Source organism: Zea mays, chromosome 1, assembly GCF_902167145.1.
Source record: "Zea mays cultivar B73 chromosome 1, Zm-B73-REFERENCE-NAM-5.0, whole genome shotgun sequence".
NCBI classification, from domain to species: domain Eukaryota; kingdom Viridiplantae; phylum Streptophyta; class Magnoliopsida; order Poales; family Poaceae; genus Zea; species Zea mays.
This window is the reverse complement of record NC_050096.1, coordinates 69151619-69170442: the sequence shown is the minus strand read 5'-3', so window position 1 is coordinate 69170442 and position 18824 is coordinate 69151619. Positions and strand designations below refer to the sequence as shown.

The 18824-nt window shown below is 47.8% G+C and overlaps 1 pseudogene; it reads right to left on the bottom strand.

Annotated features, from left to right (window-relative positions):
- LOC103644705 (9-beta-pimara-7,15-diene oxidase-like) overlaps positions 1–18824 on the bottom strand; it is a 51038-nt pseudogene that overhangs the window by 579 nt on the left and 31635 nt on the right.

Genomic DNA, 18824 nt, shown 5'->3' with positions numbered 1-18824 from the left:
TCCGGCGTGCTTCGCCGCCGGCATCGAGGCATGTGGGGGAGAAGAGGGCGTGCGGTGGCGGGTCTGGCGGCGTAGAGGTCACAACACTTGCAATCGACGAGGCGCGACCCACCGCAATCCAAGTTCCAAGCGAGGTTCCCCCAGCTCGTCGCCGAAGAGTCACCATCAGCAAACGGCTTCGTCGTCCGTCGACTTCGTCCAAGGTTGCCGGCAAAAGGAAGCGAAGCTCGTCGCCGCCGTCGTCTTCCTCTTCCATTCGCTCCACCGAGCCAGATCCGCGAAGAACGAGGTACGATCTACACAAATCCATTGCGTACACTACTGATTCATTATCGTAATTTGTATTCTATGTATTTATTATACCGGATTTGTGGCAAGGCATTTAGGGTTTGCGGGGTTTTTTCTCCCAGATCCGGAGCATTCAAATTCATGAACATGAATTTGATCCATGAATCCCTTATTGTTTTGTCCGGTCTCCCAGATCATGAGGCCTTTTTATGTCAACATGGTCAGTAACTTGTAATTGAAAATAGGTGCACATTTCAGATAATTGTTTGCACAAAAATACATAGAGATTGGATGTGGCCACACTGTGTTCTCCCTGATTTCTGTTGTGTTTATTGTACTGCGAGTTGGAATGTACATTCATGGTTTTAGGGTTCATGAGAACTGTGTAGTCATAGGGCATATGCACTAGTTTGTTTAAGATAGTTAATTTGTAGGCGGTGTTAACTAATAGAACACTGTGTTTGATGTAGCCATGGAATCGGAGAACGAAAAGCTCCGTAAAGCACTGGCTACTCTGCTCAGAGTTGTTCAAAAGCGTAGTTGTGACATCGTTGATGTCGTCAAATCAGCCTTTCAACTCACCTTTGGTGGATGAAATGAACCGAGCATTAGTTGAGATTGACGACCTCGCCAAGGATCTTGAAGACGTAGCAGTGCAAACTCAGTGGGAGGTACAAAATATGCCTAACTGTGAAGTAAACGAAAATCGACGAGAAGAGGAACTAGTAGAGGAGCTTCTGATAGAAGATGCTTCAGAAGACGAGCTACTGATAGACGATGAGTCACCAATTAACTATGAAGAACTTGTGGGCTACGACGATGGTCGTGACTACTCAACCGATGACACATATCCCTACTAGTGTCTAGGTTTAACTTTAGTAGTAGTATTGTAGTATGTACGGTAACCATGTCTGTTTGACAAAAACTTGAAAAGGTACCAGGATTGGTATGTGAAAGGATCACGATGCCCAAGAGGGGGGTGAATTGGGCTTCTCTAAAAATCAACACTAATTAAAACCTAAGCAAGAGCTAAGCAAGAGCCCAACTTTACCCTAACAACTAGCACTAAGATAATAATACTAGAAATACAACAATGCTAAGACAATACTTCAAATACTTGCTAGACAAATACACAATGTAAAGTGCTTGAATTAAGTGCGGAATGTAAAGCAAGGTTTAGAAGACTCCTCCAATTTTTCCCGAGGTATCGAAGACTCGGCACTCTCCACTAGTCCTCGTTGGAGCACCCGCGCAAGGGTATCGCTCCCCCTTGGTCCTCGCAAGAACCAAGTGCTCACTATGAGATGATCCTTTGCCACTCCTGCGCGGTGGATCCCTCGAGACCACTTACAAACTTGAGTCGGGTCACCAACAAGATCTTCACGGTGATCACCGAGCTCCCAACACCACCAAGTCGTCTAGGTGATGCCGATCACCAAGAGTAACAAGCCGTAGACTTTCACTTGACCAAGAGAAGCCTAATGCAAGTGGTGTGTGCTCTAGGTGGCTCTCGCTAGCGCTAATGAGGAACAAATGCGGAATTAAGATTCTCTAATCTCCTCACTAGGCTTTTGGTGCTTGCAATGCTCTAGCAATATGCTGGAATTAATGTGGGCAGCAATACATTGAATATGGTGGGTGGAGGGGGTATAAATAGCCCTCACCCACCAACTAGCCGTTACCACCACTTTTCTGCGCATGGGCGCACCAGACAGTCCGGTGCGCCACCGGTGCGCCAACGGTCGACTCCAACGGCTAGTTCTGACAGCTAGCCGTTGGGCTGATGGCACACCGGACAGTGAACAGTCACTGTCCGGTGCACTCCGGACAGTCCGGTGCGCCACTAAAATTCATTTCTGAAACTGGTGCTCTCGGGTTTCTTCGGGGGAAAACTCTTCTCTAGGGCCAGCTTGGCCCCACCTGGCAGATGGTGCACCGGACAGTCCGGTGCACACCGGACAGTCCGGTGCCCCACGGCCAGAAACCCTATTTTCTTTTATATGCTGGTTTTCAAATCAGTTTTCGTTCTAACTTGAGTGTATGTTCTAGAGTGTCACCTAACACTATATGTGAGTGTGAATGTGCACCAACACTACACTAGAACTCTCTTGGTCAAACTACTCATCGACAACCCCTCTTTATAGTACGACTAAAAGAGAATAAAAGACCTAACTAAATCACGAGTGTCCACATCTCCTTGACACTCGGACTCCGTAGTCCTTCACCTTTTGTTTCGTCGTTTTAGCCGTCGCTTCGAGTTCTTATCTCCGGGATTGTTTTCACCGTTGTAGTACTTCTACCTGTAATGCGACCTAACTTACCATTTGTCTCTGCAAAACACACGTTAGTCACATATAACATTACGTTGTCATTAATCATTAAAACCAACCAGGGGCCTAGATGCTTTCAATCTCCCCCTTTTTGGTGATTGATGACAACCCTACAAGATTTGTGAGAGTAGTTTGTTTTGAAATTTCTGTCAATATAAAAGATGGTTAGTTATACTCAGTAATCTTTGACAGAAAGAATGTGTACCATAATAAGTTTTTTGTTCATATAAAAGTGAAATCAAATCGATGAACAAGAACTAAAAGACTGGTGATAACATATAAGGTGAAAACATAATACACACAGTCAACATAAGCATCGAGAGTATATATAGAGTTTGTGAGCCAAAAGCACCAAGCTAGTACAGAGAGTAACAAGCACATATATTACATCAAAATGACTCTCTACTAACTCCCTAACTCCCCCTAGCTCTCACAACTCATATCTCTCCCCCTTTGGCGTCAAACACCAAAAGGGTACCCGAACCTACACATCAGAAGTGGGAGGAGGCGACGGGGGCGCATCCGGTCACGGTAGAGGCAGTAGAGCGAACGCCAGCTAGGGGTCAGAGTTAGTCTCGGATCCAGGATCTGCTGTAGAAGCTGGAGCTGGTACTGACTTGGACTGAGGCTGCGCTGCAGGAGCTGCCAGATCTGAAGTGGTCACAGACACCGCCATAGCAGCAGTGGGAATAGCATAAGTTGGTGGCACTGGCGGCTGAGGGCAGACGGAGCTGAAGACCGGTGACGTGAAAGCCAGGGTGACCGGCCGGAGCGGAGAGGAAGAAGGACCAACTGAAGAAAGAGGGGGTCCTAGCTGAATCGCTGGCACAACAGGAGCGTGAAGAGGTGGAGGCGGTACTGACTGAACCGGGGGAATCGATATACCAGAATGTTGTAGCATAAGAGTCATGAATGCCCTGCTCTCAGCCCGGTCCTGAAGAAGCTGCTGCTGAAGAGAATCCTGCCTGTCCTGAATTGTCTGAAACATCGAGAGCATTCTCTTGGACAACTGTTGGTGGGCCGCTGCCTGACGGGTCTGCTCAGCCGCCAAGTGAGCCTGCTGCTGAGTAAGTGTCTGGAGGATCGAAGCAAGAGCAGGGTCAATGGCAGGAGGGGCAGCAGGGGCAACACCACTGTAACTCCCAGCCTCATGATCATGAGAGTGTGGAGGCATAGGAGGCGGAGGTGGAATCCCAAAATCATCATCATCATCATCAACTGCTGCGTCCTGAGCTTCGAACTGACGAAGAGCAGTATCCTTGGCCTGAGAGTCAAATACTGGAGCAGGTGCTGGCACAGGATCCTCAGGCGCTGGACGGTAGGACCCAAAGACGAGGCGTGAGTCCTCAAGTGTGCCCTGGAACTATGGAGGCCGAATCAGCTGAGCAAAAATATGACACAGATAGTGAGCATAAGGCAGCTATCGACGAGCACGCAGACCATCCAGAACGGCGTCCTCGATCTCACAAATAAGGAAATCCACAACATCAAACTCTGAGTGAGAGACCAGGGCACCAAGGAGCCAGAGCTAGATATGAGTGGTAGCCTCCCTGTACCCCATCCACGACAGAAGTGTCAGTCTCATAAGCTGATATAGAAACTTTGCTGCTGTGGTGAAGTCTGCCAGAGAGCGTCACGACCCATCTGAGAAGGGCAGTCAGAACAGAGCCGCGACGTGAGCTGTACCAGGAGCAACACCGCCGTGAGGGCGACGAGGAGGGTCAGAGGTGCCATAGCATAAGCTGTGAAGACGAGTCGACGACTCGTGAAATCCAAATAGCTGGCGAATCTGGCTGGCATGAATAGTGACATCCTCTCGCTCAAAACGGAATCTCATCCAGTGATGATCAGGGTCGATCCATATAGTAGCGTAGAAAACTCGGACTCATTCCTCAACATATCTGCCGCTGGTAGTCAAGAGTGAGAAGACCAGGCAGATAGGAGAGGTGTACCTCAGAGTCAGCACCAGCGGCAAGCAGAAATGCAGGAAGGTCCAGAAGCCAGTGAACTCGCAGAGCAATCTGTGCAGACATCTGAGCTCTAAAAAAGGACTCCTGAATACGGGTGCTGAAGAGGTCAACTGCAGCAGGGTCCCTCTGAGCCGGTAACCAAGACTCCACGGGTACGTATCTGAACCGACGTACCCGTGCCGCTGTAGCACGCTGAAGGTCAAACAACCTAGGATCTACAGCCAGAGGTCACACCTCAGTCTCATCACGCTTCGAGAAGCGAGCAGGTGGGATAGGTGGAGCGGAAACGGGAGCGGGAGGAGGAGCAGTGGAAGCTGGTGTAGTGGAGGTGGTGGATGGCGCAGTAGGGGTGACGAGAGCATGCAAAGTGGGTGGTGGAGTGGAAGCAGTGGTGGGAGTGGAGGAGCGAGGCCGGGAGGCGAGGCGACGAACTCGGTACGCAATCTGATCTGAAGGAGTCTGAGACTCATCTCCTAGCTCGGCCTGCTCAGCGGCGGCTGCTGCTACTGTCGCTGCTCGAGCTGCTCTGTCCATACGCCACTTCTTGCGGCCTTCCTGCTGCTCCAAGTACACGGTCTTTCCCTTGACCTGCCTGAAGGGGCGACGAGGATCCTCATCATCGCCTCCCCCTGGCGCCGACACATTCTTCGTGCGTGGCATCCTGACCTGATGACTGCAAATGAGAGAGAGAAGCTAAGCACAAGTCGATAATAGCCGATAGAATATCAAAAGAGGAGATGTCTACCTGGAAAGCTCACACGAGAGGTGAAAATCTAGGCAGGATAGGAGACGGCTCACGGGCAGGCAAGGTCACTGAAATGACAGAAGAGGTGAGCACGTATTAGTCACATAGTCATAAGTATATGAAATGTGAATAAATACATACACAGAGAAATATGGCACAGAAAACGAGAGATATGGCGATTGTAACACCCCGTCCAATCCCTGGACCGGCGGTACTTACTCCTGGCAGCTCTCTAGGATCATATATTGTCCCCACAGACCAACACGAGTCTTTTGTGCGCACTTTGTCCTCACTCATGCGCACCCGAGAAAACTTCCCGGTCGGTCACCCATCCCAAATTGCTCCAAGCCAAGCACACTTAACTTGGAGGTTCTTTCGAGATAGGCTTCCGAAAAAGAAGATGCACCTTGTTGATATGATTACTCTATTAATTCTATTAAGCCTTGGGCCAGGATATCACAATCCACCCCCCTTAGAAGACCGACGTCCTCGTCGGTCAACCCCAATCCAGGAACCTCCCCTCTTAGCCACGTCTGTGTGTCTAGTGTCGTCATATGCCATGCCATGTGACCACTCCGGGCCCACATGCGCCATGCGCCATATACCCGAACCCCCTAGCCCACACACGCCCGTGAAACCTCGAGGGTCGGCTCTGATACCACTTGTAACACCCCGTCCAATCCCTGGACCGGCGGTACTTACTCCTGGCAGCTCTCTAAGATCATATATTGTCCCCACAGACCAACACGAGTCTTTTGTGCGTACTTTGTCCTCACTCATGCGCACCCGAGAAAACTTCCCGGTCGGTCACCCATCCCAAATTGCTCCAAGCCAAGCACGCTTAACTTAGAGGTTCTTTCGAGATAGGCTTCCGAAAAAGAAGATGCACCTTGTTGATATGATTACTCTATTAATTCTATTAAGCCTTGGGCCAGTCCCATCCCAGGGGCCAGGATATCACAGCGATCGAGAGGTCAAACGACGCGAAAACGGCGTTTGAACGAGAAATTGTGCCATAGGAGGTTTGGAATTTGAGTTGAGGCATGAAATGACATGGAATTGAGCCAATACTTCACGAATAGGTTATATGGGTGAATATGAGTGAAGTGTGTGCTTGGTTTGAATTTAGGCGAAGAAAATGGAATTTGGGCACTCGACTTGGAAACGATCGCTCGAAACGGGGAATTTGGTGAAAATGAAGCCTGGTATATCGGATGGGCGTGAAATTTGGCGAATATGTTACTGGAGGTGTTGTGAAGGTGCCTGTAAAATTTGGGTTCAATTGGAGCATTTTTTGCTGGTTTGGGCATTTCACCCAGCATGTGGTGTGCGGAGGTTTAGGGTTTCGGTGAAAAGGCTATTTGAGGTGGTGAAACCCTCCCGAAGGAGCTAAGAACCTGCAGGGGATTCAATGGAGCACATAGGAACACTTCCAACCAGAAGGATTCACAGGAATTCACAAGAATTTGAATTTAGCACTAGAGGTGGGCAGGAGCTCCATTTACTGAGTAACAGAGGAAATAGAAGAGAGAGGGAAGATGAGGAGCTCACCAGAGAGGAGTGAAGAGCTCAGCCGAGGGAGATCACCGGAGGATCGTCGGAGGGGAGCAGTTGTCGCCGGCGGGGGAGAACAGATCGCCAGAGAACAGAGAGCAGAGAGCACAGAGGGAGAAGAGAGCCTCTGGCTCGGTCGCGGGCTGGAGGTGATTTTTTAAAACGCGATATGGGCGCACCAGACAGTCTACAGTGCCTGTCCGGTGCACACCGGACAGTGCACAGTAGCTGTCCGGTGAACCACCGGACATCGCACAGGAGAGGGAGTTCTTGTGCGCGCGCGGCCGGTGCACAGGACAGTGCACAATGCAGTGTCCGGTGCACACCGGACTGTCCGGTGAGCCCAGACAGAGGGAAAACTTGGATTTTTTTTTGAATTTTTCTATCTAGTTTTCAACCAAACCAAATCCCAACTTATAATCACACAAAATAACACTTGTTGGGACAGGTATTCGCACCCTCATATATTTTCTCATAATTTTCAAAATATTTTGCCATAGGCTAGATAATTTTTTAGAGAAAATAGACAAATGGTGAAATTTGCATTTTGGCCTTACACTAGGGGTTTTCATGAGTGATTTGAGTTTTGAATACTCCCCCTAAGTGCAAAACCTCATGCATATTTCAAGAACCAATAATTGCATAAAAAGTAAGAATTTAAGTGCTAAAAGCTTAAAACTAAGACTTGTCAAGTTTGACCCGAGTTAAGCTTTTCACTCGCTTTGTTGGCGGTTATCTCAACTAGGTTAGACAAGCCCTAGATGCAATACAAATAATTTAAATATGCAATGCAAGCTTGACAACACCATTTGATATCTCAAATAAAATTTCTGAGATCAAGTATATTTAATTCATTCCTCAACATGCAAAAGCGGGTCTTATCAAGTGGCTTAGTGAAAATATCCGCTAATTGATCTTCCGACCTCACTCCTTCTAAAATGATATCTCCTTTAGCAACATGATCTCTAAGGAAGTGATGACGGATATCAATGTGCTTGGTGCGAGAGTGTTGTACAGGATTATTAGCAATTTTAACAGCACTCTCATTATCACACAACAAAGGTACCTTTTCTAGAACTACGCCATAGTCTAGAAGAGTTTGTTTCAAATATAAAATTTGTGTGCAACAAGTACCCGCGGCAATGTATTCCGCTTCGGCGGTTGACAAGGCAACACTATTTTGCTTTTTGGATGTCCATGATACTAGTGATCTACCAAGCAGATGGCATCCCCTAGAAGTACTTTTCCTATCAATTTTGCAACCGGCATAATCCGAATCGGAATAGCCAATTAAATCAAAAATAGCTCCTTTGGGATACCATAGACCAACGCTTGTGGTGTGCCTGATATACCTAAGAATTCTTTTAACAGCACGAAGAGGATTAGATTGAAATCTAGCACACATGCAGACACTAAACATGATATCGGGCCTAGATGCGGTAAGGTACAATAAACTACCAATCATACAACGGTAGAGAGTTTGATTAACCGGGTTACCTCACTCATCTAGGTCGAGATGTCCATTTGTTAGCATAGGTGTCTTGATTGGTTTGCACTTCTCCATGTTGAACCTTTTCAACAAGTCTTTGGTATACTTCTCTTGTGAGAGAAAGTTACCATCTTTCATTTGCTTGACTTGAAAGTCGAGGAAGTACGTCAGCTCACCAATCATTGACATCTCGAACTTCTTCGACATCAACTCACCAAATTCCTTGCAATGATAGTCATTTGTCGAGCCAAAGATTATATCATCAACATATACTTGACAAATGAAAATATCACTGTTATGTTTCTTTGTGAATAGAGTTGTGTCGACGGTCCCGATCTTGAAGCCCTTTTCGATGAGGAAGTCGCGAAGACGCTCATACCAAGCCCTTGGAGCTTGCTTTAGCCCATATAGCGCCTTGGACAACCTGTAAGCATGGTTAGGATATCTAGGGTCTTCAAATCTAGGTGGTTGCTCAACATATACAAGTTCATTTATGAAGCCATTTAAAATGCACTTTTTACATCCATTTGATAAAGCTTTATATCATAGCATGATGCATATGCGAGTAGGATACGGATGGCTTCCAGTCGAGCAACCGGTGCAAAGGTCTCTCCAAAATCTAAGCCTTCAACTTGAGAGAATCCTTTTGCAACAAGTCTTGCCTTGTTCCTTACAATCACACCTTGATCATCTTGTTTGTTTCTGAACACCCACTTTGTTCCAATGATTCTTGCATCTTGTGGGGGCTTCTCCAGGGTCCAAACTTGGTTACGGGTGAAGTTGTTAAGTTCTTCATGCATGGCGTTCACCCAGTCCGGATCCTGTAGCGCCTCATCTATACATGTAGGCTCAACACAAGAAACAAAGGAGTGATGTTCAATAAAAAGAAGCATGTCTATGTGATCGAGTAATAACCCCTTGTGAAGGACTGCCAATGATTTGGTTTTGAGGATGAGCTTGAAGTAGTGATGAGTTTCTCCTGTCAACCACTTGGGAAGAAGATCCTGGAGCATCAACATCTTTGGCTTATACCCTTGCTTGTTCATGAGAGACAAATGTATCTTCATTTGCATGCCTCTCATCTTTTTCATCATCTTGTGGTATATTTGATGAAGAAGGCCTGTCAATGTTTTGCACCTCTTCTTCATCTTCTTTTGGTTTGATAGCTCCAATTGGCATGTTCTTCATTGCTCCCCTAAGTGGCTCATCACCTACATCATCAAGATTTTCAAGTGCTCCTTAGGAGCCATTAGTCTCATCAAATTCCACATCATATGTTTCTTCTACCACGCCAGTCACTACAGGAAACACCTAAATTTTCGTGGGCCGGACTATTTTCGTCGGCTGGCCCACGAAAATACAATGTTATTTTCGTCGGCAAGAGTGACCGACGAAAATGTGTCCTATTTTCGTGGGCCAGCGAAGATTTTCGTCGGCAGGCCCACGAAAATACGAAAGGTATTTTCGTCGGCCTCGGGGACCGACGAAACTGTGTGCTATTTTCGTCGGCCGTAGCTAGGCCGACGAAAATAAGTGGCGTATTTTCGTCGGCCGCATCCAGGCCGACGAAAATAAGTCATTAACCGGCCTGTATTTTCGTCGGCCTCATTAAGGCCGACGAAAATAAAGGCCCGTTAACCTCCATCCGGCTTCAGCGCGCATCTTCTCTCTCGCTCACTCGTCTCTAGAAGCGCCGCCGCCGCCCGCCGTCGCCGCGCTCGCCCCGCCGTCACCGCGCCCGCCTCGCCGCGCCGCGCCCGCCCGCCATCGCCGCGCTCGCCGGAGCGCCCGCGCTCGCCGCGCCGCCGGAGCGCCAGCGCTCGCCGCACCGCCCTCGGCCCGCGCTCGCCGCGCCGCCTGAGCGCGCCCGCCCTCGCCGAGCAGCCCGTGCCCCGCCTGCGCGCGCCCTCGCCCGAGCCGCCCGCCCGCCGCCTGAGCGCGCCCGTCCGCCCTCGCCGAGCCGCCCGCGCCCCGCCTGAGCGCGCCCTCGCCCGAGCCTCTCACTGCCCGCCTGAGCGCGCCTGCCCGCCCTCGCCGAGCCGCCCGCCCGCGAAGAAGGGAGCACGCTGCCGCACGCAGCCCGCGCGCCCTCGCCGCGCTCGACGCGCCGCCCGCCCGTGAAGAAGGGAGCTCGTGGCCGCCGTCGCGAAGAAGGGAGTCTGCCGTCCGTCCACGCCGCGCTCGCCATCCGTCGACGCCGCCCTCGTTCCCCGCGGTGAGCCTCCCCGTCTCCCTTCTTAATTTGATGCACATGGCGGCCGTGGCGTGCCGTGCGCGCGGCCGTGGCGGTCGTGGCGGCCGTTAACCGTTATACAGATTGTTAAGGCGGTGGTGAATTGGTTTTGTATAGTGAAGAGTGCATGCTAGATCAGTGGTGATCAGTAATCATCAGTGATCAGTGCCTCATTATCCTCAATGTCTCATTCTATTATCTTAATTTTAGAGTTTAGTTTAATGTTTAGAGTTTAGTTTTGATCGTTAACCGTAGCGAACCGTATGCGTCACCCGTTCGGGAACGGCGAACGTCACATTGGCTTGTGAGGTTCGCCGTTCCGGAATTGTCCACGTATTTTGGACAGCCTGAGAGTGTAGGCCGATGCTTGTGATTTGTGACATGTGCCTTATGATTTACGCGGAATTTCGGTTGTGTAACCCAGTTGTTCTCCAACACACCATGTTCAGGCGTGTGCTTGGAGAGCAGCGAGGTTATGCTGCCGAAATTTCGCGGCAATCGTAGGATACATGTCACAAATCACAAGCATCGGCCTACACTCTTGGGTGGGTTTAGGGCCTTTACCTAATAGGGAGTTCACCTAAGCCACGGACGATCGTTGATGTTCTTTGTGTTTTGTTTAGCCTTTGAAATGGACGGTGATCGGAGGGTGATGTATGACGGGTGGAGAAAGGATGGGGCACATTCGAATGAATGGATGGGTGTAACAAAGGCTTTTCTTGAGCACGCTTTCAAAGATGCAACTGGTCGTCTAGTGAAGTGTCCTTGCAATCGCTGCGAGAACAAGTGGCCTCAGAAGAAGGAAGAAATGGAGAAACACCTTTGCAAAAGTGGGTTTATGCCGAACTACCTTGTATGGTACCGGCATGGAGAGTCTATTAAACACGTTGACGCGGAGGTGGAACTTGATGACGATCATGATAGGATGGACGACATGTTGCATGATCTTGGTAGGGATGTTGAAATGAACGCTGAGGAGCCGGGGCAGCTTCCACGCGATGCTCAGGAATTCTTCAGGCTACTCGCCGCGGGGGAAGAGAGACTGCACGAGCACACTCAGATGTCAGTTCTTGGGACTCTCACAAGACTAATGGCGATAAAGTCGAAGCACAACATTTCAAACAGTGCTTACAACGACATCGTCCAACTGATGGGCGAGGTTCTCCCGGAGAATCATAAGTTGCCAAAGAATATGTACTTCGCAAAGAAGATGTTGGCTGGTCTTGGGATGACATATGAGAAGATCGACGTGTGTCCCAACAGTTGCATGCTATTCTTTGAGGAGGATGACAAGCTGGACCGTTGTAAGCATTGTGAAGCTTCTAGATATGTCGAGGTGACAAATGATGAGGGTGAATTGGTAGTTACGAAGGTCGCAGCTAAGCAACTTCGTCGGTTGCCCATCATTCCTCGGCTTTCAAGGTTGTTCCTCAACAAGGAAATAGCTCTGCATATGACATGGCCAAAGAATGGTGTACGTCTCGTCACTGATCCAGACATAATGGTCCATCCGTCGGACGGTGATGCGTGGAAGGCAATTGACGAGTTTGATCCCGAATTTGCAAACGACCCTAGGAGTGTACGGCTTGGTCTATCGACGGACGGATTCACACCTTTCAATACCAGTGCAAGCCCTTACTCGTGTTGGCCTGTCTTCATTGTGCCATATAATCTTCCTCCTGAGTTGGTCAATAAAGAAGAGTTCATGTTCCTTGCACTAGTCATCCCAGGCCCCGAGCATCCAGGGCCAAAGCTGAATATGTTTGTTCGCCCTTTAATTGAAGAGCTGAAACAATTGTGGAGAGGTGTGAAGGCTTATGACAGCCATACTGAAAAGGAGTTTACCATGCGCGCTGCTTATTTGTGGTCAGTGCATGATCTGCTGGCGTATGGAGATTGGTCTGGATGGTGTGTTCATGGTCGGTTGTGCTGTCCCATATGTATGAATGATACGGATGCATTCAGATTGAAGCATGGTGGGAAAGTGTCATTCTTTGATGCTCATCGACGTTGGACTCCATTCAAGCATGATTTCAGGAATTCGCTTACTGCATTCAGAAGTGGAGCCAAAATCAGAAATGGGCCACCAAAGAGGCAAACTGCACCGCAGATAATGGCATGGCATGCTTGTCTGAAGCAAGGAGAAAATGATAGGTTTCAAGGCTACGGGGAGGACCACAACTGGACCCATATTTCATCAATATGGGACCTTCCGTATGCAAAAGCCTTGATCATGCCGCACAACATAGACTTGATGCACCAAGAGCGTAATGTTGCTGAAAGCATCATAAGCACATGTTTCGATGTGACTGATAAAACGAAAGATAATATGAAGGCAAGAAAAGACATGGCTGAAATTTGTAAGAGACCGATGCTCGAGTTGAAAGTAAGCGATAAAGGGCATGAGAGTAGGCCGCGAGCTGATTACTGCCTCAAGCCAGATGAAAGGAAAGAAATATTTAAGTGGTTGAAGAATCTGAAATTTCCAGATCGATATGCGGCAAATCTGAAACGGGCAGTCAATCTGAAGACCGGTAAATTGATCGGTTTGAAAAGCCATGACTACCATATTATTATGGAGAGGCTGATGCCCGTGATGTTTCGAGGCTATTTTAAGGATGAGCTTTGGAGCATATTTGCAGAGCTGAGTTTCTTCTATAGGGAAGTATGCGCAAAGACGGTATCGAAGAGGTTGATGCAGAAATTTGAGAAAGAAATTCCAATTCTTATTTGTAAATTTGAAAAGGTTTTCCCGCCAGGATTCTTCAATGTGATGCAACATCTAATTGTGCATTTGCCTTGGGAAGCTTTGGTAGGCGGACCAGTGCAATTCAGGTGGATGTATCCTATAGAAAGGGCGTTGAAAAAGCTTAGGGCGTCTGTTCGCAACAAGGCTAGAGTCGAAGGGTGTATTGCGGAGGCTTTTGCCCTTAAGGAGATATCTCAATTCTCAACCAGGTATTTCGCTCGAGCCAACAATGTGTTTGCTCCTTCAGTGCGACTTCATGTCGAAAATGAATCGCCCCAAAGCACCCTTCAAATTTTTGCGAATCCGGGTAAAGCAGTTGGAAAAGGGAGTGTACGTCACATTGAAGGATCAGATTTGAACACGCTAATGCTATATATGTATAGCAATATTGACAGCACACAGGAGGCGTTCGAGTAAGTTTTCCTCATAGTTACTTCCATTTTCTCATCTCATAATTTCTATAGTGTGTAATCTCCATGTTTCTAATATGTCCAGCATGTTTGATGAAGAATGTTGGAAATCTACTAGTAAACCTACGGCCATCCAATTAGAAAATCTTCGACGTGATGGGTTGAAAGGTGGACCAAACTTCGTGCAGTGGTTTCGTAATTATGTTAGTAATTGTCGTTCTCTCATTGTCCATACTTAAACTTTGAATTTTGGACTTCGAAGATATAATGCATATACTAATTCCTTGTATAGGTTTCCAAAAACTCTGTGCACCCGGACTTGCAGCAAATGGCACATACCTCTGTGTCCGTCCGGAACTATACTCGCTATGATGTAAATGGATATCGCTTCCGAACCGCGAAATTGGAGAAGAGTCGACCATTGGCAGCCACAACCAATAGTGGTGTGTTGGCAAGTTCATATGTTGACGATGACAAAGTAGTGGACTATTACGGTGTTCTTCAAAACATTGTAGAGTTGATTTTCGATGGCCCCAAGGAACTTAAAGTCGTGTTTTTCGAGTGCGACTGGTTTGATGCTCATAGTGGGACTCGTGTCGACAAGTATGGTAATGTCGAGGTGAAGCATAGCTCTAGGATTCCGAGCAGTATGAGCGATGTTGTCCTTGCAAATCAGGCAAAACAAGTGTACTACCTGCCATATCCTCACCCAAGCCTTAGGGCTTGGTGGGTTGCAATCAAAGTCAACCCACAAGTCGTCGCTCCAGAGAGTGCTGACTACGTGAATACGAGCAGGGACAACGATGACGCTGTTTTTCAACCAGAAGCGGTGTCGAATCAAGACATAGCTCACCGATTCCATGTGACCAATGGAGAAGGCCTTGAAAATCTCTGTTACAATTCAAGCGACTTAATTGAAGAACCTAGGTCAAAGCGCAAACGACCTGTCGTCGTTAGAAGATCAGTAAGGATCCAAAGAAATCAAGAGCGTATGAATAAACAACGAGCCGAAGAAGCATCATCGGATGCGGATGACTTTTGATTAGTATGTTTCTTTTATTTAATCAATTAAGCTATGTATTCCAATTTTCACATTATTAATTTTCATATTATTTGTTTCATATACTGTGGTTTGACATTAATTTATCTACAGTTGAACATGTTCAAGCATAGGAGATCGAGGAGGAGTGGGGGCAGCGCGGCCAGCGAGGACAGCTCGGGCAGTGGGCTTTTTCAGGGCACCTCACAGAGCCGACAGAGGCAGCAGCAACTTCTCGACTGTCTAGATGAAGTGCATGGTGAGGAGGGTGAGCAGGAGGCTCCTCAGCAGGATGAGGAGGGTGAGCAAGATGAGGAGGGTGAGCAGGATGAGGAGGGTGACCCTATGGGGGCAGGCAGCGCGGGCGACGCGTCAGATGGTTCTACATCCTTCAGGTATTATTATGCATATTAGTTTAATTGATATTAATTTTAAATCATTTCATCATATTTAATTTACTTGTATACTTAGGTATAAGAAGAGCAATGCGCTTGGTCCGAGGCCTGCTGAGAGGAGGCTCATCCGGCCGCATGGAGAATGGTGGGGCTTATTTCTGTTGTGTTAATTTTTTAATATGAACGTGATTGCACTGGTTTACTTGTTTTATTAATGTTTGTAGGTCATGGGAAGACTTGACTTGGGACGGTACAGGCAGACGTCCCAAGGTGAACGCGGTGTTGGGTAGCCTCTGTCGCTTCTACTACCCTGGCATGGTGGAGCTCAATGGCGAGAGGTTCGCGGCTATGCAGTGGGCCGACTGGGGTCTGAAGGACTATGTCCAGCCAGGGGAAAGCAGTAGCGGAGGGGGAAGTTCAGAACAAAAACCAAGGACTTGTCAGGTGGCTGTGTGGGACGAGTTCTGGGTGAGTTTACTTTCGTATATAAGCAATTCACTGCATTATTGCTTCTCCTAATCTTACTTTAACTTAACTTCTCCATTGATATGTAGGGGAGGTTCCAATTGCCGGATGACATCGAGGCGGATCAGCCTCAGTGGGCACGTGTGAAGAGACACTTTCGGAAGTGCGCTGATAAGGTCATCAAGGATGCCATGTACAATGCTCGCATCGCGGCCGTCAACTACTACTACAAGAAGATAAAGGGGCAGAAAATGAGCAAAGCATTAGGGGCCAATGAGATCTACCTCACAGAGGAGCAGTACTTGGAGAGCGTTGTGGATTGGCTGGCGAAGGACATGGAAGCCTGGAGGTGGTTGGCTAAGAGATGGGCGTCGCCTGAGTGGATTGCAGAGTCCAACAAGCACCGTGCCAACCGTGGCACTGAAGGACCGGGGCATAGGTACGGCGCCGATGGACACCTTGGTACCGCACGCCGCATGGTAAGTGTATAAATCAAACTTGTATGTTACATCTATTACAATTCTATGGTTTAACTCTTCTTTTTCATGCAGGAAGCTGAAAGTGGAGTTGCTCCAAGTTTTATGGAGGTTTACGTCCGTGGTCACCGTGGGCCTGATCCAGCGAACCCTGATGAGCTATGCAGCGAGGCGGCAAGGGAGAAAATGGTAAACAAGTTTGTATTTACGAATTAAATTGCATGATTTGTGTCTAACTCCAACTCTAACTTTCTTTGCAGAATGCATATGGGGAGGAAATGACTCAACGCCATGGGCCTGATTTCGACTGGATGCATTCAGACTTAGATGCCTCGGCGTTGTACCACAGTGGTGGGGGTAGAAAGCATGGCAGGTGAGGTGGTTGTCTTTGATTCGACAATTTCATTAACAAGAATGTGTCCACTTAATGGCTCAACTATGTGTATCATGCAGGTTTGCCTTTGGCACCGGCGTTGTGGAGTACAACAGGACCATAGGTCAAGGGAAGGCATCGTCTTCGGCAGGGAGTTCTCGCTCCAAGTCTGCTCGAGAGGCTCAGCTGGAGGAGGAGACTCGGGCAGCACAGGAGCAGGCTCGACTCGCACAGGAGCAGGCTCGAGCAGCGCAGGAGCAGGTCGGACAGCTGACGCAGTATATGACTTCTTATTTTCAGGTAATTCGTCTATCTCATCACGTGTCATTGAATTCAAAGTATAGTGTTGCGATTCTAACGTTTCATCCATTTGCAGGAAATGACTACTCGACTCGGCCCTGATATGAACTTGCCCGCTTTTCGCCCTCCCCAGGTAACACTATCTGAACACTTCAATTCCATAGCAACTCTTTTTTTATTATCAAAAATGGATCGCAGGCACAAGGATGGGGACAATGGCCAGGACAAGCTCCAGCGTCGCAGCCACAGTGGACCGGTGTTGGGTGGACGCAGGCACCTCCAGGCACTTGGACGCCTCCACCACCCCAAGGATCGCAGCCATTTCAAGCGTGGATGGCACCGCCACCGACGGGGTGGGTGCCACCACCTCAGGGGTGGCCAGCACAACAGTACCCGTGGATGCATGCACAGCCTCCTTATCACCATGGATCACAGGTGACGTTCCATGTTTAGTTTTATGCAAATAGTGACCAAACATAGCCAGTATAGGTATAGGGATAGCAAAACACAGCCTTATTTGAATGATTGATGAATTGCAGGGTTCAGCGTCACATGCTCAGGAGGGTGCTGCTGTCAACGTCCACGACTTCCTCGTCCATGGTTCTGGAGGGAGTGGCCACCTTCCTGGTGGTGGAGGAGGGAGTGGCCAAAACTCTCATAGCCCGCAGGAGTGATTAGTGAGTAGTGAGTTTGTTTGAAACTATGGACTTATGGTATTGAAACTATGTATGGACTATGGACTTATGGACTATGGACTATGGACTATTTATGTATATGTGAATGTGTTTTGTGATATGTATATGTCAATGTGTTTTGTGATATGTATATGTGAATGTGTTTTGTGAATTATGTATTTTGATTGTGAATCTGTATATATGTGAATTGTGATATTGTGTATTTTGCTGTGAATTATTAATAGGTGCAGAAAAATCTGTTTTGGGGGGGGAACCATCAATTTTCGTCGGCCTCGCTGGTGGCCGACGAAAATATCCTGGGAACATATTTTCGTCGGCCATCAGCGGGCCGATGAAAATATCGGGCATGTATTTTCGTCGGCCCCACCTGGCCGACGAAAATAGCCTGGGCGGCGTATTTTCGTCGGCTTTCCCAAGGCCGACGAAAATAGTCAGTCCGACCAATTATTTTCGTCGGCCTTGGGAAAGCCGACGAAAATAGGTATTTTTCGTCGGTACCGACGGAAATAGGTGCCTATTTTCGTCGAACTTATTTTCGGCGGCTATTTTCGTCGGTCTGCCGACGAAAATAGTCTATTTTCGTCGGTTTAGGCTTATTTTCGTGGGCTTTTGGCCCACGAAAATTTAGGTGTTTCCTGTAGTGAGTGGCATGGTTGAATACTCGATATGCTCTGGACTTTAATGAATAACCCAATAGAAAACCAATATCACAACGTCTTTGAAACTTCCCTAGGTGATGGCGTTTCTTGTAGATGTAGCATTTGCATCTAAACACCAGGAAGAAGGAGACGTCTGGCTCTTTCCCATTTAGCAGTTCATAGGGAGTCTTCGCAAGCAGCCGGTGAGGAAATAGCCTGTTTGATGCATAACATGCAGTGTTGACAGCTTCAGCCCAAAACCTCTCCGGTGTGTTATACTCATCAATCATTATTCTTGCAAGTGTGATCAAGGTCATGTTTTTCCTTTCAACAGCTCCATTTTGTTGAGGTGTATATGTTGCAGAAACTTCATGCTTGATCCCAATTTCATCACAGTACTCATGAATGTTGGTGTTGTCAAATTCTTTACCATTATCACTTCTAATCTTTTTGATCTTGCAATCAAATTCATTTTGAGCTTTCTTGGCAAACTTCTTGAATATAGATGCAACTTCAGATTTGTCATGGAGAAAGAACACCCAAGTATATCTTGAGAAATCATCAACAATCACTAGACAGTAGAGGTTGCCACCAGCACTTACATAATTTGTAGGTCCAAATAAATCCATATGAAGTAGTTCCAGTGGCCTTGATGTTGACATGAAAGCTTTAGTA